This window comes from Microcaecilia unicolor, chromosome 1 (assembly GCF_901765095.1).
Source record: "Microcaecilia unicolor chromosome 1, aMicUni1.1, whole genome shotgun sequence".
Taxonomy (NCBI): domain Eukaryota; kingdom Metazoa; phylum Chordata; class Amphibia; order Gymnophiona; family Siphonopidae; genus Microcaecilia; species Microcaecilia unicolor.
Window position 1 is genome coordinate 723,013,215 of NC_044031.1, and position 26,661 is coordinate 723,039,875.

Consider the following 26,661-nt stretch of genomic DNA (forward strand, 5'->3'; position numbering starts at 1 on the left):
GGCTGTATTTCACTTTGACAGATGACCTCTGTTTAAGTATAAAAATTTAATAAATATTTTAAAAAAAAAGAGAAATAAAACAAATCAAAAGAAAGGAAAATAAGGGGGCTGTCTCTGGCTCAGACTTGTCAAAAATGTACTAAGCTAATCCTATTTTTTTTTTTTAAAGATATCACCTTGTGGTCCTCTCTTTTTGGTTTATTTCTAAATATATATTCCAGTTTAGAAATACTCAAGTCCCCAACACACATGCACACAAACGAGTATGAGAACAGGTAACTCTGCTAGTTATAAACGACACAGCCCAGTGCGATCCAGAATGGGCTGTTTCGACTCCACAAATATCTCTACTTTACCAGTATGGGCGGGTTATATCACTCGCACTTCTCGGAGCTACAGGTGCTAACGTAATGAAGGGCGGCGACTGCATTTGTTTCCCAGAATGACTTGACAGAAATAAATTCTGCTGCTGACACACAGGGGAGCTTAGAGTTAGAAAGCGACTGCAACACTGCAAGCCAGAGCGAGATCCCGGGAGGAAGAGGAAGCAAAGCACAGCAATGGGAGTAGTGAAAGTGCATGTGGAGTACTGGTAAGACTTTACCCCAGTTCTGACGGGGAATAGCGATGAGCTTCTGCAGATTCTATATATGCCAGCTACAAATGTTTTTTACTAGACCAGTGTTTGACGAAGGGATTCATTTGATCTCAAAGTATTGTGCTAGGATCTGCTCTGACTTCTCTTTGCAGCATCACTGTCCCCTTCCTTTAGTCTGTAAAGTCCAAGCTGTAAGGACAGTCCCCTCTTAGCTTTAGGATTTTGATTAAAAACCTGAAAGCATATGATTTATCCCCTGAAACCAGTAGCCTTCTAAAAATCATCTTAAACTCGTCAGTGCTGGAGTTGGTCTTTACGTTCAACCAATCAGAACTCGCAATGAATTTAAACCCCCTGTTTACAAAATCGCATTGGGTCGGCATTGCCGCGAGGGGGTGGGAGGGGTTGTGTAAACTGTTGCCCCTGTTTACTAAGGCACGCGGCAATGCCGACCCAGTGATTGGCTGTGTAGGGCGTTAGAGCTCTGGCAGCTGCTAGTCTGCTTTAGTAAACAAGTTTTTCAGTCCGGCTCTTTCAGTACTAATGTCTGGTTGTGTGGCAATAAATAAACATAAAAACGGAAAATAAGGTGAAAAAACATTTTTTTTTTCAAGCTTGTCAAAAAATGTATTTAGTGTCACCTTATTTTGCTTTCCTTTTCTATTTATTACTTTTAAGGTGGACTAACAGAGCCACCACAATACTTTATGGGTTTACGGCAGACAGGGGCCCTTTTACTAAAGGACTAGCGACGCGTGCGTGCCGCAGAGAGCTTGCCATGCACTAATCTGGAACTACTGCTGCCTGGTCACCACCGGGTTAGCACGGGAGCCCTTACTGCCACCTCGATGGGTGGCAGTAAGTGCACCCCCATGAAATGACCATGTGGTAAGTGGTTCACTTACCGCACAGCCATTTCTTTAAAAAAAAAAAAAAAAAAGACAGCCTTTTACTTGCTGCGGTAAAAGGGGACCACAGCACACATTAAAAACAAATGCTGGCGCGAGCGCAGGCCCCCTTTTATCACAGCTTAGTAAAAGGAACCAACAGTGCAGTGGTTAGAGCAGGGATAGTCAACTTTCCTCCTTGAGTGGAGTTGAACGGGTAGATGTGAAGCGTCTGTTCACGCTTTCCAAAAATACTAGGATTAGGGGGGCATGCGATGAAGCTACAATGTAGTAGATTTAAAACAAATCAGAGAAAATTTTGCTTCACTCAACGTGTAATTAAACTTCGGAATTTGTTGCCAGAGAATGTGGTAAAGGCGGTTAGTTTAGCGAGGTTTAAAAAGGGTCTGGACGGCTTCCTAAAGGAAAAGTCCATAGACCATTACTAAAATGACTTGGGGGAAATTCCACTCCTTATTTCTGGGATAAGCAGCATAAAATGTATTGAGCTTTTTTGGGATCTTGCTAGGTATTTGTGACCTGGATTGGCCACTGTTGGAAACAGGATGTTGGGCTCGTTGGACCTTTGGTCTTTCCAAGTATGGCAATACTTATGTACTTAAGTACAAGTCTGATTTTGAAGCTGGTTAGAGATTTTTGAACTCAATCAATTTACTTTATTTTGAAATCAAAAGCTGCCCCTAGTTCTCTGGGATTAGAGCTAGCTGAGTAGCTTTTAGTAAGCCTTCAACACTGGGAATCAATAGATTCTTCTGTCCAGCCCTCTCTGGTCGTTATGAGCAAGCTCTGAGCATTTAGGAAAAGGCAGAGTGTTTGTGAAATAACAATTTAAAACTAAAGACAAGAGGATAGCATAGGATATCATGGTCTGTATTTTAGGTGCATAGAGACTGCCTATACTTATTTATATACTTGCTCGTACCTTTTTCAGTAGTAGCTCAAGGCAACTTACATTTAGCTACACTAGGGAGCCCTTTTACTAAAGCTTAGCATATACTAAGTAGCTCACAATCTAATTCTGTATCTGAGGCAACAGCGGATTTAGGGCCCTGTTCAATAAGGTGCACTAGCGTTTTTAGCTTGTGCTAAAAATTAGCACACGCTAACCATGTAGACACCCATAGGAGTGTTTTGGCCATCTACATGGTTAGCGTGCATTAAAAATGCAAATGTGCCTCTAGCACACCTTGATAAACTGGACCCTTAAGGGGTCTTTTACAAAGGCGTGCTAGCGTTTTAAGTGCACGCTAAGTTTAAGCGCATGCTAAATGCTAGAGACAGCCATATATTCCTATGGGTGTCTCTAGCGTTTAGTGAGTGCTATTTTTTAGCGCACACTAAAAACGCTAGTGTGCCTTAGTAAAAGAACCCCTTAGTGATGCGCCTGGTATTCCAAGGAGAAGCAGGGGGATTTGAACTCGACACCCGTGGATGTCAAGCCCATTGTAGCAACCATTAGGCTCCACTTTGCTTTGCTACCCTAGTAGCACTATAGAAATGGCTAATTCTAATAATTAAACACAAAAATGTGAGACAATAACGAACAGAATTTGGAGCAGGTGTATATCTGCCAGGCAGTTCTCTTCACATTTTGCGCAGGTATTTTGGTGGCCTCAAAGAGATTTCAGCTGTATTTAAGGATTCCATTCTTTTCATTTCCTCTTCTGTAGATGTTGTCAGATAGAGCAGCCATATTACAACTGTCACTCAGTATGTTTTCACCTTAGACGATGACTTCTGCAAACAGCTTTGTTATGACACCAGCCTGTGCAAACAGCTCCTGTATGGTGGGGAATTTCCTCATTTAAATCTTCAAGTGGTATTTGCATGCTATTGCATGTCTGATACTGAACAGTTACTTAACACATTCAGGAGCTAATGGTTTCTCCCATAGCTACCTTGCCTGCTATCAATTATCCTTCCAAATATGATTCACAAGAGCATACATGCTACTGGGTTAATTGAAAGAAGGCTCAATGAACAAAGAAAGTCCTTAAGTTTAGTGACATTTTCAATGAGCTTATAGGATCCTCAATTTAGACCTGCAATTCAAGAGAGTAATTTTAGAGTAAGCAGGTGAGAGTCTAAGTGCTAAAACTATTTTTGAGGTCTTTTCCTCCATGTTATTTTTAGACACATGTAACATGATGCTTTAAATACTTGACATTTACATCCATAGCATTTTGGTTAGAAGTTATTCTTGAAGTCTGTTGAAAGTTTCTTCTCTGGAAGAGATTAGAATTGAGACACCCAGGTCAAGATGTGCTCAGGTCCAAAGGGTGCCCGATTGTGTAATCTGCGCCTGGAGTCATTACGTAAAAATGAAGAGCTATTTGCTTTTTGGGAAGTTGTGTGTTGTTTTGTAAACTGCCTAATACTTTGGACAGCATATATAAACTGCGAAATAAGTAAATAAATAAAACACCTGTCCTGTAGGAGTACCTTCAAGGCTCTTAAAAGGAACAGGCCTGAGTACTTGAAGAACAGGATCTCCCTCTACATCCCCCCCCTCCCCACCAGGTCACTAAAGTCCTCCCCAGGAGTAAGGAGTATCCTAACCACATGCTCTCCAAAGGACATTACACAATGTGGCACCCGCCAGCAGGGGCGTAGCCACGGGTGGGCCTGGACGGGCCCAGGCCCAGCCACCTTTGCTCCAGGCCTGCCCAGCCTCTTCTGCCTGCTTGCCCCGTCCGCATGGTCTGCTCACTTTTACTGCCCTGAAGCGCCGTTCTCCCTCCAGCACCGGTGATTCCCATAGCCAGCCTTCTCCAGCGCACATCGTCGGGGCCTCTTCCCAGGCACGTCCCACCTACTCTGCAACTTCCTGCGTCCCACCTTTGCGGAAAACAGGAAGTTGCAGAGTGGGCGGGATGCGCCTGAGAAGAGGCTCCGACGACGCACGCTGGCAGAAGGCTGGCTATGGGAATCGCCGGTGCTGGAGGGAGAACGGTGCTTTAGGTCAGTAAAAATGACCAGAACTGACCATGTGCGGGGGGGGGGGGGGGGGGGGATAGCGGGTGGCGAGGAAATGCGGCAGCGGGCGGGGGGGGTGGTAGCTGGTGGAGAGGAAATGCGAGGCCTGTGCCCACTCAGTCCACCTCCAGGCCCATCTAAAAATTAAACTCTGGCTACGCTACTGCCCACCAGTGAGTCTTTTTTTTTTTTTTTTTTTTTTTTTTTTGAGTAGCCCCCGTACACAGGACCGTTCCCAGAAAGGCTTCTCTAAACACAAGACTATCTCAACTTCAGGAAGCAGGTGCAAAGTTGGCTCTTTTCCCAAGCCTTTAATGGAAGAAGCAACTAAGTTGCCAATCACGCACATATTGCATATAGTGTAGTAAGACTTGATTATCTACTCTTACCCTAGCTGAGATTATGTTCATGCACCTCTCTGACGTCACCTAACAGATTTTTTAAAAGTGCTATTTTCAGACAGGGCTTTATATAAGGAATTAAGGGAGTCATTCGCCTTGTAATCCTCCAGTATTTATTTCTACCTCCAAAATAAAACCAAATTAAAATGGCTTCCTCACTACTTAATTGCTGGCATTTACACATATAGATTTATAAAATATGGAAGCTGCTGGGATCCTACCATTCAGTTTATCAAGGGGTATGTTTGTAAAAAGGCTGCTCCTGCTGTATGTGCTGGCAGTACATGCATCAGAAAATGGCAAAGTCTAGAAAGAAGTGTGAAAAAGAAAGATGAACAAAGAAAACTGGTGCAACTGTGCTGCCAACCTTCATATCCAAGATGATACTCCACGATGATAATGACATAAGCAGCTAAAAGGGGATAATTTCAAAGCAGGGAATGTCTATAATAAATATCATATCAACAAATATTGTGGGTTAGATGAACAGTATGGGCCCTGTTTCTAAGCCATGCTAGTGGCTAAGCATTAGCACGTGCTAACCATGTAGATTCCTATAATAATCCTATGGGCATCTACATGGTTAGCGCATGCTAATTTTTAGCACGTGCTAAAAACGCTAGTGTACCTTAGTAAACCTCACTTTATCCTATATAATAAAATGCACCTCTAACGTTCTGAAGCTGACTTTGTGACTGAGGCATTCCTGCTCTCTGGCTCCAGCTAGTAGACCGACGTCACGTAGTTCCGGGTACGTCAACAGCACGAGGCCCTGCCCCCTGCCACCCTCGCCACAATGCCACGCACCCCCAGGTCGTCACCCCAAGGCATGCAGGCTCGGCCCTTCTCTCTCTTTTAGCTCTGGTCCCACCCTCATTTCCTGTTTCTGCAATGAGGGCGGGTCCACAGCTAACACAGAGAGAAGGGCCGAGGCTGCATGCCTTTTAATGCTGCTTTCGACGTGGTAAGTGTAAAGATGATTTTACACATTTGGAGGGAGTGCGGCTGGAAATGGAAGGGAGGGATGACGACCCTAGAAGAGGGAGGGAGGGGGCTCTCAAACTGGGAGGGAGGAGGGACCCTGAAACTGGGAGGGCAGGGAGACCCCAAAACTAGAAGAGAGAGAGGGAGACCCCAAAACTAGGAGAGAGAGGGAGGGGGGAGCCTAACACCCCAAACTCTCTCACTTACACTTACACTTACACACACACACACACACACACACACACACACACACACACAATATAGCTCTATGACACACATGACCTTTCACTAACATACACAGACACACAACCCCCCCCCCCCAAAAAAAAAGCCCCCAAAAAACACTCACAAACATACACTCATGCGGAGCATGGATAGATGCACACTCCATCTCTCTCTATATCATCCCAGAAACAATAACCACCCTCAAAGCCACACAACACTTCATCCCACTTTGCCAGCACGAGACATCCCCCAACCCCCCCCCCCCCCGAACAAAAACAAAAAAAACCACACCACAGTAATACGAGCAAGCAACAACATGGCCAACCCCCCACCCTCCAAGCCCCCTGCCACACCCTCTCAGATCACCCCCCCCCCCCCTTGGTGAGAAAGGTGGAACTGAGCGAAGGAAATACTGACACGTCGGGGCGGGGGAGTGCTGCCTCCTTCTCACTAACGCTACGCTGCCGCCGGACAGAGGTAAATTTAAACAAAAAAAAAAAAAAAAGGAAAAGGATCTGGGGAGAAGAGGGGCGAGATAAGCATGGTGCGGCGGGGCGCCCCCCCAGAGAATGGCGCCCTCCTACCATGCTTACCTCGCTTACCGTGTTGGCACGGCCCTGGAGCAGAAATTACCTGTACAAGGTGCGATTGCTTAAGTTAAACTTGGTTGAGTAGATAAGATGGCTGGAGGCATTAGACCGAGAGGTTGCATCAGCCCCTTCATTAAGACAGTAATAAAATCTTGTTGAAAGCAGGCCCAAGGCTAAATGCTTCATCAGATCAAAAAAAAAAGTTTGACTTCTAATTTGAATGGACTTGGACCCGAAGAGGAATCAATGCTCAATAGCAAAGATTTAAAAAGAACCTGGCCATGTAGAACACATAGATTAGATAACTGGATGAAATAACAGAGAGGTGGTTTCTCTGTTTCATTCCTTCTTGGTTTACAAAAATAGCTAGTTTTTTTTTTTTTTTTTTTTCTTTCAGGCCTTGGGTCTTCTAAACTTCCTTCAGGAAAAAGAAACATTGCCTGCAATGTCTTTTTCTTTCTTTCTTACATTACTCAGAATGTTAGCAGATCTTTGGAATCTTTTATCCACTGTTTGAGATTCCTTTGATGTGTTATATTCAATTTCAACTTGATCAATAAGACTCCTGATGTAGGCCTCTTCGGCCGAAACACAACGTTGTGTCGAGTCATTTTTTATGTGTTGTTGTTATATCATTATTTGCTTGGAAATTATTAAACTTTTGTTTTTTTTAAACATAATTTGGTTCCATTCTTTGGATAGCCTGGCTTATATTCCCACCTTTTTTATTTTTCATTTCACGCATCGTGGGATCTATTGAGTTCTCCACTATTTGTGGATTCTCTTTAGACTATAGCAGGAGAGTTGTAACCATTCCGACTAAATTTCCTAGGTCCCCCTGCTGTGTTACCACACATTAATGTGTATTATGTACTGCGAGTTCCATTTTATGCAATGAGACCTATTTACTGGTAACATGTTAATGCTGAAGTTTGATGATAAGAAGTTTCTCAGAGTAGGTACACTGTCAAACCCATATAATGCAAACATTGGGGTCCAAGGTATTTGACTGCGTTATGAGCGAATCCACGTGGGGTCTACACTGTAATATGTAATAAAAAAAAGTATCAAGCCACATTCAATTACTTGGAATTGATACCTTCGATGTAGGTTTTGCCTACAGAAGGACATGAATAAACTAGCCCCCCTGTTTACAAAGCCACAGTAGTGGCTGGCAGTGAGGTACTGCCAACACAGCCCATTATAAAATAACTATATTTTTATTTATTTATCAATAGAAATCAAACAAAATAAAACATGGAAAAGAAAATAAGATGATACCTTTTTTTTTATTGGACATAACTTAATACATTTCTTGATTAGCTTTCGAAGGTTGCCCTTCTTCGATTTGACGAAGAAGGGCAACCTTTGAAAGCTAATCAAGAAATGTATTATGTCCAATAAAAAAGGTATCATCTTATTTTCTTTTCCATGTTTTATTTTGTTTGATTTCTATTGATAACTTTTAAGAGTGGACTAACAAGGCTACCCCACCTCTCTATTTATTTATAAATTCAATTTATAAGGGGTCCTTTTACTAAGCTGCTTCAGTTGCTAACGTGTGCCAAATGCAGCAAAAAAAAAAAAGGAATACTACAGGTCACACAGGCATCCTGTGGTAACTTGGAAAACTGCATGTTTTAATTGCATGCTACATAATTGTACTCGGCTTTTTTAGGGGGCGTGTCAGGGGCGTGGAGAGTGGACATTCCTTCAGTGGTTAGCGCACAGATACCGCAGGAGCTCTTTACGGCCTTCAAAATGCTCACACGGTAATTTTAAAAATCGGCCAACATTAGCACATGGCCATTAATGTAAAAAAATAGAAAAAGCCATTTTTACAGCCAAAGTAAAAATGGCCTTAGCATGCAGGAAAGACCCAGATAAGGGTATGCTAAGGCCTTTTTTTTCTTTTTTTTTACCGCAGCTTAGTAAAAGTCATCTATCTTATAAGAGGCTCCAGATGGTTACAATACATTAAGAGAAAATCAGCCATTTTATGGCTGAAGTAAAAATGGTCTTAGTGCATGGGAAAAACCTGTGCAAGGGCATAATAAGCTGCTCCTGTGGACTCCCAGCATACAGCTGCACAGCCGGTTAGGAGCTTGGCAGCTGTATGCTGGGAATCCACAGGAGCAGCTTGGAGGCTATTTGCCAGTACATTCTAATTCTAGAGTGCAGTGTGCATTGCTTTACTCTCCACTAGTCATTGCCCCAATGCAGCCTTAGTAGGCAAACCGTGGCCATGTCGGGCTTAGTATTTGGTGCAATTAAAGCCTCATCACTGCTATTATCTTCCTTTGGTGGTCTGTTGATTTTTTTTTTTCTTCTGCTAATGTATGTGCTAATGTGGCCATTTTAAAAAACTTAGCACATGAGAAATTGACATCACTCATTTTGTAGGTAGCTGTGCTAACTGATTAGTGCAGGAATACCAGTCTCTGCTGCCAGACACACCCTCTTAAAAAAATATATGTTGTAGCACATGGTTAGTGCACACTGATTTGGCACTTACCACAAGACACCTGAACGCATCCAATGGTACCGCCATTTTAAGCCTAATGCAGCTTAGTAAAATGGCCTCTAAATAATGAATAATTTAATACAAATGCAAAATTAAGCAACTGACAGATAAAAATTATGTAAAATTAGAAATAAAAAAAGGCATTAACATGAAAAATGAGTCTAAAGTCTAACTATATATAAAAAAAAAAACCTAGCAATTTAAAATTAACAATATCCCGTATAAATGTGGAGTTGCAGACTCCCAATTATCGTACTTCTAGAAGATCACTATATTTATTCAGGGCCCTTTTACTAAGCTGTGGTAGAGCGACCCATGGGTAGCATGCGCTAAATCAACCCTATTGCCGGGGTAGCGCAGGTGCCCGGCAGTAGTTCTGAAGTTGCTGCACGCAGTTTCCCACGGTAGAAAATAAATGTTATATTTTCTACTGTGGGGGATGTTCCTGGCAGTAATTGGCAGTACGGCCACATTGCTGCTCGCTGCCTGATTGCCGCACGAGAAGTGCGTGAGCCCTTACTGCCTTCTAAATAGGTGGCAGTAAATAGCCATGCACTGAGTTTAATATTAGTGCATGGCCATTTACTACCTCTCTTTTTTTTTTTTTTTTTTTTTTTTAAAGGCCTTTTTCGGGCTGCAGTAAAAAACAGCCCAGCATGTGCCAATTTCACACGCTGAAACTAACGCAGGCCACTTTTTACCACAATTTAGTAAAAGGGCCCCTCAATTTGAATTTTCGGATTAGAATCCTGCATTATGTAAAACCTGGAAAAAATAGTTCACCTGCTTAATGTTTTATGCTGACAGATAGAGGTAAGTTCAAACAAAAAAACAGCACCACGGGCCTTTAAAATGGAACAAAGTTTTAAAGGCCCGTGGTGCTGTTTTTTTGTTTGGACTTTAGTTTGTACTTTGTTCCCTCTCTTTTGTTATAGATAGAGGTAAGTTGTCATAGATCAATCAAATGCTCTTTGTCTGCTATGATCTACTGTGTAACTGACAAAGCCATAGCAATGGCAGATTAGACTTTAACAAGCTTAAACCTAAAATGCACTATCTTCTGTCTTTTTTTGCAGTGGTGGATGAGGTTACGCAGGCCGTTTTCGGGAACTTGCTGGAGAAATCAAACAGCATGTTCCTGAAGCGGTGATTTCTGGAAGTAAAGGCAGGAAAGGTAAGGGTGGAAAATTCAAACTATCACAATATCCACAAAGTGGCCTATCTGTTATGGCCCCCAGAAGTCAGATGTCAGCCTTTTGGCTTTGTCTGGTTCTTCCTTTCCTTGGTCCCAGGTCCACTACTTCGAGGCAGTGGGTTTGGTAACACATTAATACAACACAAGAGTGGGGCTTGGCAAACGGTATTTTATCTAGAAATCAGCTTACAGCACTTACAGGGGGATGATCAGGAGCAAACGCTGGTGCTAGAGGCTGTTAGCTCCATACTAGTGCCGGCGTTTGCTACCGCCCTATGATCAGAGTCCCTGAGCACGTGAAACCGCGCTCGAGGGCTCTGAACGCAACTAGCATGCAAATGCATGCAAAACAGGGCTAAACATAGTCATCCCCAATAATCAGCAACCAGCACACCAAAGATTGAGTTGCTGGCTGTGGCAAACCCTACGCCAGTTCCGAGCTGGCATAGGGTTTGCCTAATAGTAGGTGGGTCCCTCCGATGCAAATAGAAAAATGACGGCAGATAAAGGCCATATGACCCATCCAGTCTGCCCATCCTCTGTAACCCCCAATTCTTCCTGTTCCTAAGCGATCCCACATGCTTATCCCATGCCTTTTTAAATTCTGGAACAGTCCTAGACTCCACCACCTCCACCAGGAGGCCATTTCATGCCTCCACCACCCTTTCTGTGAAATAATACTTCCTTAGATTACTCCTAAGCCTGTTCCCTCTTAACTTTGTCATATGCCCCCTCATTCCAGAGCTCGCCTTCATTTGAAAAAGGCTCTCTTCCTGTACATAAATGCCCTTGAGATATTTAAACGTTTCTATCATGTCTCCTCTCTCCCTCCTCTCTTCCAGCGTATACATGTTGAGGTTCATAAGCCTGTCCCTATAATTTTTGCATTCAAGACTGCTTACTAATTTCATAGCCACTCTCTGGACCGACTCTATCCTGTTTATATCTTTCCATAGGTGCAGTACTCCCAAATGGGGCCTCACTAGAGACTTATACAGTGGCACTATCACCTCCTTTTTCCTGCTGGTCATGCCTCTCTTTATGCACCCAAGCATCCTTCTGGCTTTGACCATCGCTTTTTCTACTTGTTTGGAAGCTTTAAGGCCATCAGACACAATCACCCCAAGTCCCGCTCTTCCTTCATCACTGAAGCACTTCACCCCCTTTCCATCAGATTTTTGTGACCCAAGTGCATGACCCTGCATTTTTTGGGATTAAACCTTAGTTGCCAAATATCGATCTATTCCTCTAGCTTCACTAGGTCCTTCCTCATGTCATTCACACCCTCCAGGGTGCCCACCCTGTTGCAGAGTTTAGTATCATCCGCAAAGAGACAAACCTTACCAGACAGTCCTTCCGCAATATTGCTCACAAAGACGTTAAAAAGAGCTGGCCCTAGGACCGATCCCTGCTGTACTCCACTGACGACATCCTTTTCTTCAGAGGAAACTCCATTTACCACTACCCTCTGTCTCCTACCATTCAACCAATTTTTAACCCAATCAGTTACTCTAGTTCGCATACTGAGGGCACTCAATTTATTTATCAGTCGCCTGTGCGGAACCGTGTCAAAGGCTTTGCTGAAATCCAATGATTCAAGCTTTTGAAAGAATGGTCCTTAAAGATGTAGACATCTTGGAATAGATGGAAAGAAACCCATTCTATAATATAACTAGAGAAGAGAAAAAAAAGCTATTGAGTCATTAAAAAAGGACAATAGCATTGTAATAAAACAAGCCGATAAGAGAGGAGCGGTAGTGGTAATGGAAAAAGATCAATATGTTAAAGAAATTAAGAAACAGTTGAGCGATATGAGTTTCTATTTACCACTACCCAGAGATCCTACGACTGCTTTAAAATCCAAAATTGACTCCCTTATATCCTTTGGATTACAGGCTGGATATTTGACAGCCAAGCAAGGTGATTTTCTGAAAGAAGATCACCCATGAATTCCTGTGATTTATATATTACCTAAGATACATAAATCTTTAAACAATCCCCCAGGTAGGCCCATTGTTTCTGGGATAGGTTCTCTTCTAGAACCTCTATTGAAATTTACTGACATGTTTCTCAGACCCCTGATTCCCTCCTATGTAAGGTACTCATCACATATTATTAATATATTGGATGAATTAACAGTGACAAACAATTATATTTTTTTAGTAACAGTTGACGTTGAGTCACTGTATACGAATATTCCACAAGATGAGGCTCTGGAAGTAATTAATAAAGCACTGACATATAGAACAACACTCAAAAGGATACCTACAGAATTTATCATGCAATTGATTACGATAGCCCTAAAAGAGAACTTTTTTTATTTTTGAGGGCAGTTATTATAAACAGGTGAAAGGGATAGCTATGGGGGCAACGGTAGCCCCTTCATTAGCCAACATTTTTATGGCATATTTTGAGAAATGTTTCATACAGATTAATCATTATAAAAAACATATTGTAAAATGGAAGAGATTTATTGACGATATCTTGATGATATGGGAAGGTGGTGAGACTGTGTTAAAAAAACTTTTTTGAATGGTTGAACATAAGGAATAAGAACCTGAAGTTCCAAATGAACTATAATAAGAAAGATACCCTTTTTAGATATAAAAATTCAATTTATGACAACATTATATCAAAAACCGACAGATAGGAATAAACTACTCCAATTTGATAGCTGTCATAAGAGGGGCATAATCGAACGTCGCCGGCCAAATCGATGGCCCGCCATCTTTGGGGCCGGCGCCATAAGCGGGTGGAGCCAAGCGTATTTTCAAAATACGCTTAGCGCCGGCCAAATCACTCGCCAGGTTTACAACAGGATCGCTGGGTTTATATGAGATGGCCGGCTTCAGTTTTCAGATATAATGGAAACCAGGCCCGGCCATCTCAAACCCGGCGAAATGCAAGGCATTTGGGTGTGGGAGTAGCCAGCATTTGTAGTGCACTGGCCCCCCTCACATGCCAGGACACCAACCGGGCACCCTAGTGAGCACTTACAAAAAATTTTTTTAAAAACCAAAAATAGCTTCCAGGTGCATGGCACCCTTACCTTGTGTGCTTAGTCCCCCACATCCCCCCCAAAACCCACTCGCCACAACTCTACACCATTACCATAGCCCTAAGGGGTGAAGGGGGGCACCTACATGTGGGTACAGTGGGTTTTGGGGTTTTTTGGAGGGCTCTACATTAACCACCACAAGTGTAATGGGTAGGGGGGCATGGGCCTGGGTCCACCTGCCTGAAGTGCACTGCTCCCACTAAAAACTGCTCCAGGGACCTGCATACTGCAGTCAAGGAGCTGGGTATGACATTTCAGGCTGGCATACAGGCTGGCAAAAAAAGTTTTTTTGTTTTTTTTTGGGTGGGAGGGGGTTGGTGACCACTGGGGGAGTAAGGGGAGGTGATCCCCGCTTCCCTCCAGTGGTCATCTGGTCAGTTGGGGCACTTTCTCCAAACTTGGTCCTAAAAATAAATGGACCAAGTCCAGCCGGCGAAATGCTCATTCGAGCTGGCCTTTTTCCATTATAAGGCGAAGCCGGCCATCTCATGCCCCCGTCCCGCCTTCGCTACCCTTCCAACACGCCCCCTTGAAGGTTGGCCAGCGCCGTGACGAAACAGCAGTTGAAGCCGGCCAACATCGGCTTTCGATAATACTGATTTGGCCGGGATCAGGAGATCGCCGGCCATCTCCTGATTTATGTCGGAAGATCGCCGGCGATCCCTTTCGAAAATAAGCCTGATAGTCAACCACTTAAGCAAAATCTTCCTTGCAGCCAATTTTTAAGAGTGAAGATTTAGATAATAAAGAATGTAGGAGAAAGATGAACATAATGGCTAATAGATTTATACAAAGAGGGTACCCAAAAAAATGTATTTATTTATTACATTTGTATCCCACATTTTCCCACATAGCAGTAGGCTCAATGTGGCTTACAGGTTCCGGAGAGGAGAGTACCAACTCCGGGAATATATACAGAGTGGAAAATAGAGTAACAGTAGGTGCAAGGAAACTGATAAGGTTCCGGAAAAGAGAATACAACTCTGGGACAAATATACAGTGCACTCCATTTAATTGCACGTCGCATAATCGCATGCTCTGTTTAACTGCATACCGTACTTCAGTCCCGTTTTTGGCACCATCAATTTCTATGGGGACAAACTTTGGTTTAACGCACCACTGATAAGGGCAAGATTCGCTTATATTCATGGTTTAAAACCGCTCCTCTGCAGGAAAGACTCCACATAAGCACATGCGCGGAATATGGAAGCCAATTGGCGCGTGACAAAAGGGTGGTAAATTTTGAAATCTCATTGGTTAACTGCCACAGGCAGAAGAAGCAAAAGAATGTTGTTAGAGTGTACACTGGAGTCGTCATCGTCGCGCAACTGTAAGACTTTAACACTGGCTGAATGAATAGAAGTTCTTAAAAAATTAGAAAACAAACAGTCAAGCATCTATTGCTAAAGAATATGGTGTCAATCCCAGTCAAATTTCACGTATCTTGAAGCAGAAAGACCAGTTTCTGGAAGACTGGCAAAACAATATAAATCTACACCGGAAACGAAAACGGGCGGGAAAAGCAGAGGAGGTTGAAGATGCTCTTCTTCAGTGGTTTTCTCAAGTCAGGAGCAGACAGTTTCCTGTCAGTGGTCCACTGCTTCTGGAGAAAGCTAATCAGCTAGCTGAAAGTCTTGGACTAACTGAACTGAACTGAAGGAACTAAAAACACAGGTTAGAAGACTAGAAAGAGCTTGGACCAAAAAATAAGATGAACACACACTCAGTGAGTGGAAACAGTTACAAAGAAAATACAAAATCAGACAAACCAAAAAAACGTACTACAGAACTATAATAAGACCAAATTACAAGGATACGCATAAACTCTTTTCACTTGTAAACAATCTCCTAGACACCACACAGGTCACCTCGAATAGCACAGAAATCCCATCGGCAACCAACCTAGCGAAATACTTCAAGGAAAAAAATCATAAAACTCCGACGCATGTTACCAAGTAATACCACTGACTACACAAGCATCCTTGAATGCTTAGACCCAAAACCCGGGGAATACCCAGCCGATCGATCATGGACCAACTTTGATCTGATCTCAGTTGACGAATTCACACACTGGATCAGAAAATATGCCAAAACTCATTGCAAACTTGACACCTGCCCTACTAGCCTAGTAAAAGCCGCCCCCCAAACAATTCAAAAAAGACCTCACGAACCAAGTAAATTACAGACTCCTAAATGGTCTCTTCCCCACGGACAAAGGAAATATCCTCCTCACTCCACTGCCAAAAGATGCTAAGAAAAGCACAATGGACCTAACCAATTACCGACCAGTTGCTTCTATCCCGCTCATAACAAAATTGATGGAAGGCATAGTGACGAAACAACTCACAGAATACCTTACCAAACACTCAATTCTACATGAGTCTCAATCAGGATTTCGCTCAAATCATAGTACTGAAACTGTACTAGTGTCTGCAATGAATTCATTCAAACAAAACTATTGCAACCGGCAAGAACATACTCGTACTACAATTCGACATGTCTAGTGCCTTCGACATGGTAGATCATGGAATATTACTACAACTGTTAGAATACTTCGGAATCGGAGGCCCAGTTCTCAAATGGTTCAAAGGATTCCTCACCACCAGATCCTACCAAGTAACAACGAACAATGACAGATCACTACCTTGGACACCGGAATGTGGAGTTCCCCAGGGATCCCCCCTTTCGCCAACTATCTTCAACCTTATGATGATACCACTAGCCAAACTTCTAGCCAATCACAACCTCAACCCCTACATATATGCGGATGATGTCACGATCTACATCCCGTTCAAAAGTAACCTAAACGAAATAACCAATGAGATCAACCAGAGCCTCCAAATCATGCGTTCTTGGGCAGAGTCATTCCAGCTAAAACTGAACCCAGAAAAAAATTCAATGTCTAGTTCTCACTTCCCAATACAACACAAACAACTACACTACCATAACCACACCATACGGCACACTTCCTATCTCAGAAAGTCTGAAAATTCTTGGAGTCACTATTGACCGAAACCTCACACTCGAGACCCATGTGAAGAATATTACGAAAAAAATGTTCCACTCGATGTGGAAACTTAAGAGAATAAAACCTTTTTTCCCAAGAAACATCTTCCGCACCCTAGTACAGTCATTAGTGATAAGTCACCTGGACTACTGTAACTCTTTATACGCAGGCTGTAAAGAACAGACCATTAAAAAAACTCCAAACAGCCCAGAACACCGCTGCCAGACTCATCTTTGGAAAAACTAAATACAAAAGGGCAAAACCTCTAAGAGAGAAACTACACTGGCTACTACTCAAGGAACGAATTGAGTTCAAGATCTGTACAACCGTCCACAAAATCACCCACGCAGATGCCCCACTCTATATGTTAAACCTAGTGGACCTACCGCCTAGAAACACCAAAAAATCGGCCCGCAAATTCCTCAATCTGAACTTTCCCAGCTGCAAAGGAATTAAATACAAACAGGCATACGCTACTACTTTTGCGTATAAAAGCACACAGACCTGGAACGCACTACCCATGGCCCTGAAAACTATGGACAATCTAACCAGCTTTCGCAAAGCTTTGAAGACACATCTCTTCAACAAAGCCTACTAAATACATCCTAATAAACCATTCTCAAATTACTCAGGTGCATAAAAACACCTTTCACAATACCTTACCTAGCACCTTACATCTAAACCATACACCTTCAACCGATTATTGAATGTATTTAAGATAATGTAATGACTGCATCATAACAACACTCTGTAAGCCACATTGAGCCTGCAAAAAGGTGGGATAATGTGGGGTACAAATGCAATAAATAATAATTCAAAGCCACTGTTGGATGGTTAGAAAGATGGAAGGAGAGGAACAACATAAAATTCAAGAAACGGCATGATGAAAAACAAGATGCTGATGACTTTGGTGCTGAAAATTGGGTTGTTTCAGTTCTTCCTACCATCTTGAATGAGTTTGCACCTCGTGACATTTTCAATGCTGACGAAAATAGTCTCTACTGGCAAGCTATTCCTGACGATCCTTCTGTGCTGCAATATGGATGGGAGTGAGAAGTTGGAACTACTCGTCCTTGGAAAGAGCAAACAGCTCGTTGCTTCAAGGATGTTAAGCAACTTCCTGTGTCATACGAGGCTAACGCAAATTCATGGATGACTGTGGAAATTTGGAAGTAGTGGCTAAAGAAGTTAGACACTAGAATGCGGGCACAAAAGCGTCAGATTTTGTTGCTTTGTGATAATTGTGCTGCACACAGTAATAATGTCAGGCTGTCTAACGTCAAGGTGGTCTTCCTGCCACCAAACACTACCTCTCTGATCCAACCTATGGAACAGGGTATAATAGCCAATTTCAAACAACATTATTGGGCTCTTGTGCTACGTTGTCTGATGAGCGTTATGGATGACCAGACTGGCAAGGATAAACGTGCTGTTGAACAGGCTTGTAATTTATCACTGTTGGATTCCATACATATGCAGAAAGAAGCCTGGAATCATATTACACAGGCAACCATTGTGAACTGCTACAATCGGGCAAGCTTTGTTATGGATGTGGAGAGGGACGAAACAGATGCAGCTGTTGCAAACGCGTCCAATGAACAGTCTATTGACATCCCAGCTGGTGTTACTAAAGAGGAGTTTCATCACTACGTAGCTGTTGATTACGATCTACAAACAGCTGACAACAGCACTGATGTCCAGATATGCGCCTACATGCAGGCAATGGCTGATGATGAAACAGATGGTGAAATGAGCAGCGAGACACATGCTGACGAAATTCAGCAACCTCCTGTCACTTTTGCAAGAGCGCTGGAGAGTCTCAACACCATGCGGGCCTATCTGGAGGCCACTGGATGTCAGTGCTATGACGGTTTTGTGTTTTATTTCACAATGTGACTGGTAGTGGAGAGATTTATTTCACTAATATTGAGATGATGTGAGAGTCATAATTTTTTTATTTTTTATTTTTGTGTGGTAACTTCCATGGAGAAAATGTGCTAGTTATGATGTACACCTGTTGTTGTGGAGGAGATAAGGTTTTTGTGGACGCAGAGCATGTTTACATTTAACATATAAGAACTGATATACTGTTTCAGACCAAGGTCCATGAGGATTATGTGTGCAGGGTGTAATGGATGCAAACATCATCCATCATGTGTGTCCTGACTGAAACAAAGTTGAGAACCACTGGCCTAGGCATCAATACGGGGTCACACGGGGAGTTGCACAGCACTTGATACAGCATTTCTCCCTCTTTCCCCTGTCCTGCATCATCCTATATCTCTCTTGGCCTTTCTCCTTGGTGGACCTCCAGTGTTTCTATGCCTGCCAGCAGCATCGACAAATAAAACAAACTGCCTCTGGCTGGCTCCACATTGAAGGCTTATACTATTGCACCTTATTCCATAAATATCATGCTTCTGAGTATTTGATACCTTCAGTGATAAAATCATCACCTTAAAATATCATCACTCTTTCATTAGAAGCCAATGAAGTGGGGGTGCAGGTGATCTCTTGACATGAATGAATGCCTGAACAGCCTTCTGCCTCTGTGCTAAAACATCGGCCAGAACAGCGGTCATAAGTACATAAGTATTGCCACACTGGGACAGATCAAAGGTCCATCAAGCCCACCATCCTGTTTCCAATAGTGGCCAATCCCGGTCACAAATACCTTGCAAGATCCCTAAAAAGTTCAATACATTTTATGCAGCTTATCCCACAAATAAGCAGTGGATTTTCTCAAGTCAATTTAATAATGGTCTATTGACTTTTCCTGTAGGAAGCTGTCCAGGCCTTTTTTAAACCCCACTAAGCTAACCGCCTTTACCACATTCTTTGGCAACAAATTCCAGAGTTTAATTACACATTGAGTAAAGAAAAAACTTTTCTCAGATTTGTTTTAAATTTGTAGTTTCATCGCATGCCCCCTAGTCCTAGTAGTTTTGGAAAGAGTAAACAAACGATTCACGTCTACCTGTTCCACTCCACTCATTATTTTATAGACCTCTATCATATCTCCCCTTAGCCGTCTTTCCCCCAAGCTGAAGAGCCCTAGCAGTTTCAGCCTTTCCTCATAAAGAAGTTGTCCCATCCCCTTTATCATTTTTGTTGCCCTTCTCTGTACCTTTTCTATTTCCACTATATCTTTTTTGAGATGCAGTGACCAGAATTGAACACAGTATTCGAGCTAAGGTCATACCATGGACCAATACAAAGGCATTATAATGTCCTCACTTTTGTTTTCCATTCCTTTCCTAATAATACCTAACATTCTATTTGCTTTCTTAGCCGCCGTAGCAGCACACTGAGCAGAGGGTTTCAATGTATCATCAACGACGCCGCCGAGATCCCTTTCTTGGTTGGTGATTCCCAACATGGAACTTTGCATTACATAGCTATAGTTCGGGTTTCTCTTTCCAACATGCACCACTTTGTACTTGCTCACATTAAATGTCATCTGCCATTTAGACACCAGTCTCCCGGTCTCGTAAGGTCCTCTTGTAATTTTTCACAATCCTCTTGCAATTTAACAACTTTGAATAACTTTGTGTCATCAGAAAATTTAATGACCTCACTACTTACTCCCATCTCTAGATCATTTATAAATATGTTAAAAAAAACAGCAGTCCCAGCACAGACCCCTGAGGAACCCCACTATCTACCCTTCTCCATTGAGAATACTGACCATTTAACCCTACTCTCTGTTTTCTATCCTTCAACCCATTGTTAATCCACAATAGGACACTACCTCCTATCCCATGACTCTCCAATTTCTTCTGGAGTCTTTCATGAGGTACTTTGTCAAACGCCTTTTGAAAATCCAGATACACAATATCAACTGGTTCACCTTTATCCACATGTTTGTTCACCCCTTCAAAGAAATGTAATAGATTGGTGAGGGAAGATTTCCCTTCACTAAATCCAGTTGGGCTTCCAGGATGGTATTTTTGAACAGCATCCATACCTGATGTAGATTTTTGACCCTAGCAGCTGCTTCTCTAAGTTTTTTTTTTTTTTTTTTTTTTTCACCGTTCTTCTCATTTTATCATAGTCTCCTTTTTGAAAGTTAAACGCTATCGTATTGGATTTCCTGTGTATACTTACTCCAAAGTTAATATCAAATCTGATCATATTATGATCACTGTTATCGAGCAGCCCCGTCACCATTACTTCCCACACCAGATCATGTGCTCCACTCAGGACTAGGTCTACAATTTTTCCTTCTCTTGTCGGCTCCTGATCCAGCTGCTCCATAAAACAGTCCTTGATTTTGTCAAGGAATTTTACCTCCCTAGCATGCATGCCCTGAGGTTACATTTACCCAGTATTTCAATTACTCTAATATTGACTGGGTAAATGTAACCTCAGGGCATGCTAGGGAGGTAAAATTCCTTGACGAATATTGGAGTAATTGAAATACTCATTATTATTGTGTTGCCAGTTTGTTAGCCTCTCTAATTTCCGATAACATTTCTACATCTGTCTGTTCATCCTGGCCAGGTGGACACTAGTACACTCCTATCACTATCCTTTTCCACTTTACACATGGAATTTCAATCCATAGATGTGTTTTGTTTCCAGCAAAATATTCAATCTATTTGATTCAAGGCTCTCCTTAACATACAATGTTACCCCTCCACCAATTCAATCCACCCTATCATTATGATATAATTTGTACCCCGGTATGACAATGTCCTGCTGGTTATCCTCCTTCCACCAGGTCTCAGAGACGCCTATTATATCTAATTTTTCATTTAGTTCAATATATTCTAACTCTCCCATCTTATTTCTTAGGCTTCTGGCATTCACATATAGACATTTCAAACTGTTTGTTGTTCCTGTTTACATCATGCTCAGTACTTGACAGTATTTTGTCTGATTTTGTCTGATTTTTATTTAAGGTCACCTGCAGGCCTATTTTCGAAAGAGAAGGGCGCCCATCTTTCGATACAAATCACAAGATGGGCATCCTTCTCACAGGGTCGCCCAAATCGGCATAATCAAAAGCTGATTTTGGGTGTCCCCAACTGCTTTCCATCGCGGGGATGACCAAAGTTCATGGGGGCATGTCGGAGGCGTAGCGAAGGCGGGAATTGGGTGTGCCTAACACATGGGTGTCCTCAACCCATAATGGGAAAAAAAGGGCGTCCCTGACGAGCATTTGGGTGACTTTACCTGGACCAGTTTTTCTTACGACCAAGGCGCAAAAAGGTGCCCGAACTGACCAGATGACCACCGGAGGGAATCGGGGATCACCTCCCCTTCCGCAGTGGTCACTAACCCCCTCCCACCCTCAATAAAGAACTTTTGTGCCAGCCTCAAATGTCATACGCAGGTCCAGCACAGCAGTATGCAGGTCCCTGGAGCAATTTTAGTGGGTGCAGTGCACTTCAGGCAGGCGGACCCAGGCCCCCCCCCCCCCCACCTGTTACATGAGGTAGTAAATGTGAGCCCTCCAAAACCCACCACAAACCCACTGTATCCACATCTAGGTGCACCCCCCTTCACCCGTAAAGGCTATGGTAGTGGTGTATAGTTGTCGGAAGTGGGTTTTGGGGAGCTCAGCACACAAGGTAAGGGAGCTATGTACCTGGGAGCTTTTTCTGAAGTCCACTGTAGTGCCCCCTAGGGTGCCAGGTTGGTGTCCTGGCATGTCAGGGGGACCAGTGCACTATGAATGCTGGCTCGTCCCACAGCCAAAGGGCTGTCTATTCTTTTTCTTGCCAAACAGGACTATTACATCCAGCTGACAAATTATCTTGGCTCAAACCCTCGACGTCTCTTTGCCACACTGAACTCTCTCCTCAAAGTGCCTTCACCTCCAACCCCCACCCCCACCCCCCCCCCCCCCCCCCCCCCCCCAGACTCTGGCTGAGTACTTTCATGATAAGGTTCACAAGATTAAACTTGAATTCTCAACCAGGTCACCTCCACCTCTCCTTCCCTTAATCTATTCTCTCAACCCTCCAACCCCTGCCTCCTTTTCTGAAATCACTGAAGAGGAAACTACATATCTTATTTCCTCCTCGAAACTAACTACTTGTTCCTCTGATCCTATTCCCACCCATCTACTTAACACTATCTCTCCTACTGTCATCCCTTTTATCTGTCATATCCTCAATCTTTCACTTTCCACTGTGACTGTTCCTGATGCCTTCAAACATGCCATAATCACACCACTCCTTAAAAACCCTTCATTGGACCTTACCTGTCCTTCCAACTATCGCCCCATCTCCCTCCTCCCTTTCCTATCCAAGATACTTGAACGTGCTGTTCACCGCCGTTGCCTTGACTTTCTTTCATCTCAAGCTATTCTTGATCCACTTCACTTCAATCTGGCGTTCGCCTCCTTCATTCAACTGAAACAGCACTTGCTAAAGTCTCCAATGATCTGTTCCTGGCCAGATCCAAAGGTCTCTATTCTATCCTCATCCTTCTTGATCTGCTGCTTTTGACACTGTTGATCACAGCCTACTCCTTGATACGCTGTCCTCACTTGGATTTCAGGGCTCTGTTCTTTCCTGGTTTTCTTCTTATCTCTCCCAACGTACCTTTTAGTGAATACTCTAGTGGATCCTCCTCTACTTCTATCCCACTGTCAGTTGGTGTACCTGAGGGATCTGTCCTGGGACATCTTCTTTTCTCCATCTATACTTCTTCCCTTGGTACTCTGATCTCATCCCATGGTTTTCAGTATCGTCTTTACATTGATGACTCCCAGATCTACCTCTCCACACCAGAAATCTCAGCCGAAATCCAGGCCAGCCTGCCTGTCTGACATTGCTGCTTGGATGTCTCAGCGCCATCTGAAACTAAACATGACGAAGACTGAACTTCTTCTCTTTCCCCCTAAACCAACCTCTCCTCCTCCCCCATTCTCTATTTCTGTGGATAACACTCTCATCCTTCCTTTCTCATCAGCTCGTAACCTTGGGGTCATCTTCGACTCCTCCCTCTCCTTCTCTGCACATATTCAACAGACTGCTAAAACCTGTTCTTATTTTCTCTATAATATCCCCAAAATTTGCCTTTTCCTTTCTGAGCACACTACCAGAACCCTCATCCACACTCATCACCTCTCGCTTAGACTATTGCAACTTGCTTCTCACGGGTCTCCCACTTAGCCATCTCTCTCCTCTTCAATCTGTTTAAAATTCTGCTGCATGACTAATATTCCGCCAGTGTTGTTATGCTCATATTAGCCCTCTCCTCAAGTCACTTCACTGGCTCCCTATCCAGTTCAAACTCCTCTTATTGACCTATAAGTGCATTCACTCTGCAGCTCCTCAGTACCTCTGCACTCTCATCTCTCCCTACATTCCTCCCCAGGAACTCTGTTCACTAGGTAAATCTCTCTTATCTGCACCGTTCTCCTCCAATGCTAACTCCAGACTCTGTTCCTTTTATCTTGCTGCACCATATGCCTGGAATAGACTTCCTGAGCTGGTATGTCAAGCTCCGTCTCTGGCCGTCTTCAAATCGAAGCTAAAAGCCCATCTTTTTGATGCTGCTTTTAACTCATAACCCTTGCTCACTTGTTCAGAACCCTTATTTTATCATCCTCACTTTAATATTCTCTTGTTTGTCCTGTTTGTCTGTCCTAATTAGATTGTAAGCTCTGTCGAGCAGGGACTGTCTCTTCATGTTCAAGTGTACAGCGCTGCGTACATCTAGTAGCGTTTTAGAAATGATACGTAGTAGTAGTAGTAGTAGTAGTAGCAGCATTTGGTCGTTTCTGAGATGGGCTTCCTTAGTTTCCATTATCGCCGAAAATCAGAAACAACCAAGTCTAAGGACGACCATCTCTAGGGACAACCTAAATGTCAAGATTTGGGCGTCCCCGACCGTATTATCGAAATGAAAGATGGGCGCCCATCTTGTTTCAATAATACAGGTTTCCCCGCCCCTTCCCCAGGACATCCTCAGGAAAACTTGGGCGCCCCTTTCTATTATGCCCCTCCACGTGTCTTTATAAAATACTACCTAAATCGAAACCTTTTGCCCCCTTAAACCAGGCACCCTATAATCAAATTATTCTGTTGTGGTATGAAGTAAGGCACGGTACAAACACTTCCCGTGTGGAATTTTGTCAAACAAAAATGTCCACTTTTGTCTAACGTCATTTGAAATATGCCATACTTATTTTATTTTCTATCACAGGAAGTTTTGAAGTGAAGGTAAATGAGGAGCTGATATTTTCTAAACTTGAGTGTGGTGGTTTCCCTTATTTAGAAGATGTAAGTATGAAGCACTTTTTACAGCCAGCACTGTGCATCCAAATAAAGATGAATATCAATGGCAATATAAGAGTAACAGATAATTAATGTTCTGTGAGAAGGTATTAAATATCTATAAGGTGGAATAATAGAAAACTTGCAAGTAGTAGTGTTCTGTTGGATCAGTTTAGTTCATATGTGACTTGGTTTTAAGAGTCATGCTTCCCTTGTATGGGTCACTGGTGACAGATCTTGTAAGTTAGTCATAGATGCAGTGGATTAGATAAAGAAATGTTACCTGATTGTCAACCTTTAGTTGTATTTATACAAGTGGAGTAACATTAACCATATTACTATGCTCAATCAGACATAACCATCGTATGTCAGCTGGCCCAGCCAGCCTATCCACTGCAAGATTAGGTTTCAGTTGCCAGTGGTAGGCTGTGACGACCTGGAAGATATCATTCCTTAGCCGGGACTTATTTTGTCATTTTCCTCATTTGTACTGTATCTATCATTGATGCATATATTAGCGCCATGTGCTGGAGATAGCACACACTTCCCCCAGTGGAGTAGCAGTGATGACAAAGATGACAGATCAAAGTTTGGGACTCTGATGGAATAATGATCATTGCCTTCATTTCTTTTAGATGGTGGAAGCAATAAAGAAAATGCGGGATGGAGAGGATGCAGGGAAGATACTCAGGAAACAAAGTTTGTGTCTCTGATGGAATAATGATCCCTGCCTTCATTTCTTTTAGATCGTGGAAGCAATTAAGAAAATGCGGGATGGAGAGGATGCAGGGAAGATACTCAGGAAACAAAATGCGATGTGCATGATTGTGTAGAATGAGTCACAGAAGTTTTTACTCATATACATTAGATTCCAGATGAGGAAAGAGTTCTTCTAATGACTGATTTTGTCAAAACCTAAGATAAAATCATGAGATAAACGAGAACTTTTTTTTTTGGGACTATAATGTGCAAATGTGCTTCTTAATGAAGAGATATAAAATATGAAATGGTTCACATATATCTCTGTGTTTCTTGGTCTAGTTATTTATATCGGAGTTTCTCTGTGCTGTAGGTAGATCTGGCTGCATGGGTTATTTTGTGAACATATCCCCTCAAGGAATTCATTTCTAGATGCTCCAAATGAGGTGCTCGGAGGCATTCACAAGCGAATAGGATCCTCAGAAACAAGAGCTTTGGCTGATGTTATACAGAGCACAGAACCTATTTTTAACCCTTTGTTATCCTCTAGAGCACATACTAGATTCTAAATCCTTATAAGCATTTATGTTCATCCACCCCTAAACACCAGTGAGCTGATATTCAAAAGCACTTACACAGCACTAAGTGCTAACCATATAAATGCTTTTTTTGTTTTAATTTTCTTGCCAGTACAAGTCAATATACGTCACCATTTGTTTGGACAAGGCTAAGGGCAAGACCAATTTACCCAGACCGTGACAATATATAGCCGCTGCCTGGATAAATTTATCTTTACAGGGAGACTGCACAAATAGCCTAATAGCTAATTTTATATATAAAAATTATCCTTGTAAGTTTAGGACTCCATATTCATTGCTCTTACCTAGAGAGAGCCTATTTCCAGTGGCCCTAACGATAACTGAATGAATTCACCTGCTCATCTTCATAAAGTGGCCTTTCCTTTGACTATTGACCACTAGAAGGTCCAGCCAAGGGTAAGCAGTAGATCCTGACATTACTCAATGAAGATCGTGTGTCAGCATCCATTACCAACTGCAGTAATGTCCAGCACAAGTGTATCTTCCCCCACCCCCACCCCTGACCTAGCTGCATCATTATTTATTCATCTTCACTGCATTTTGTACAAAGTGCTGGAAGATGTCATAAATAAGAAAACACACATCAGCAGAAGACAAGCTGTTTTTCTCTGAAGAACAAGCTCTAGGAGTACAATAGTGCCCATGGACTTTGCACCTCCTCTT

General features: G+C 42.7%; 1 pseudogene; it reads left to right on the top strand.

Moving 5' to 3' along the window:
* The first annotated feature begins 473 nt into the window (after positions 1–473).
* Positions 474–25,720, top strand: LOC115461910 (annotated as a pseudogene).
* The last annotated feature ends 941 nt before the right edge of the window (positions 25,721–26,661 follow it).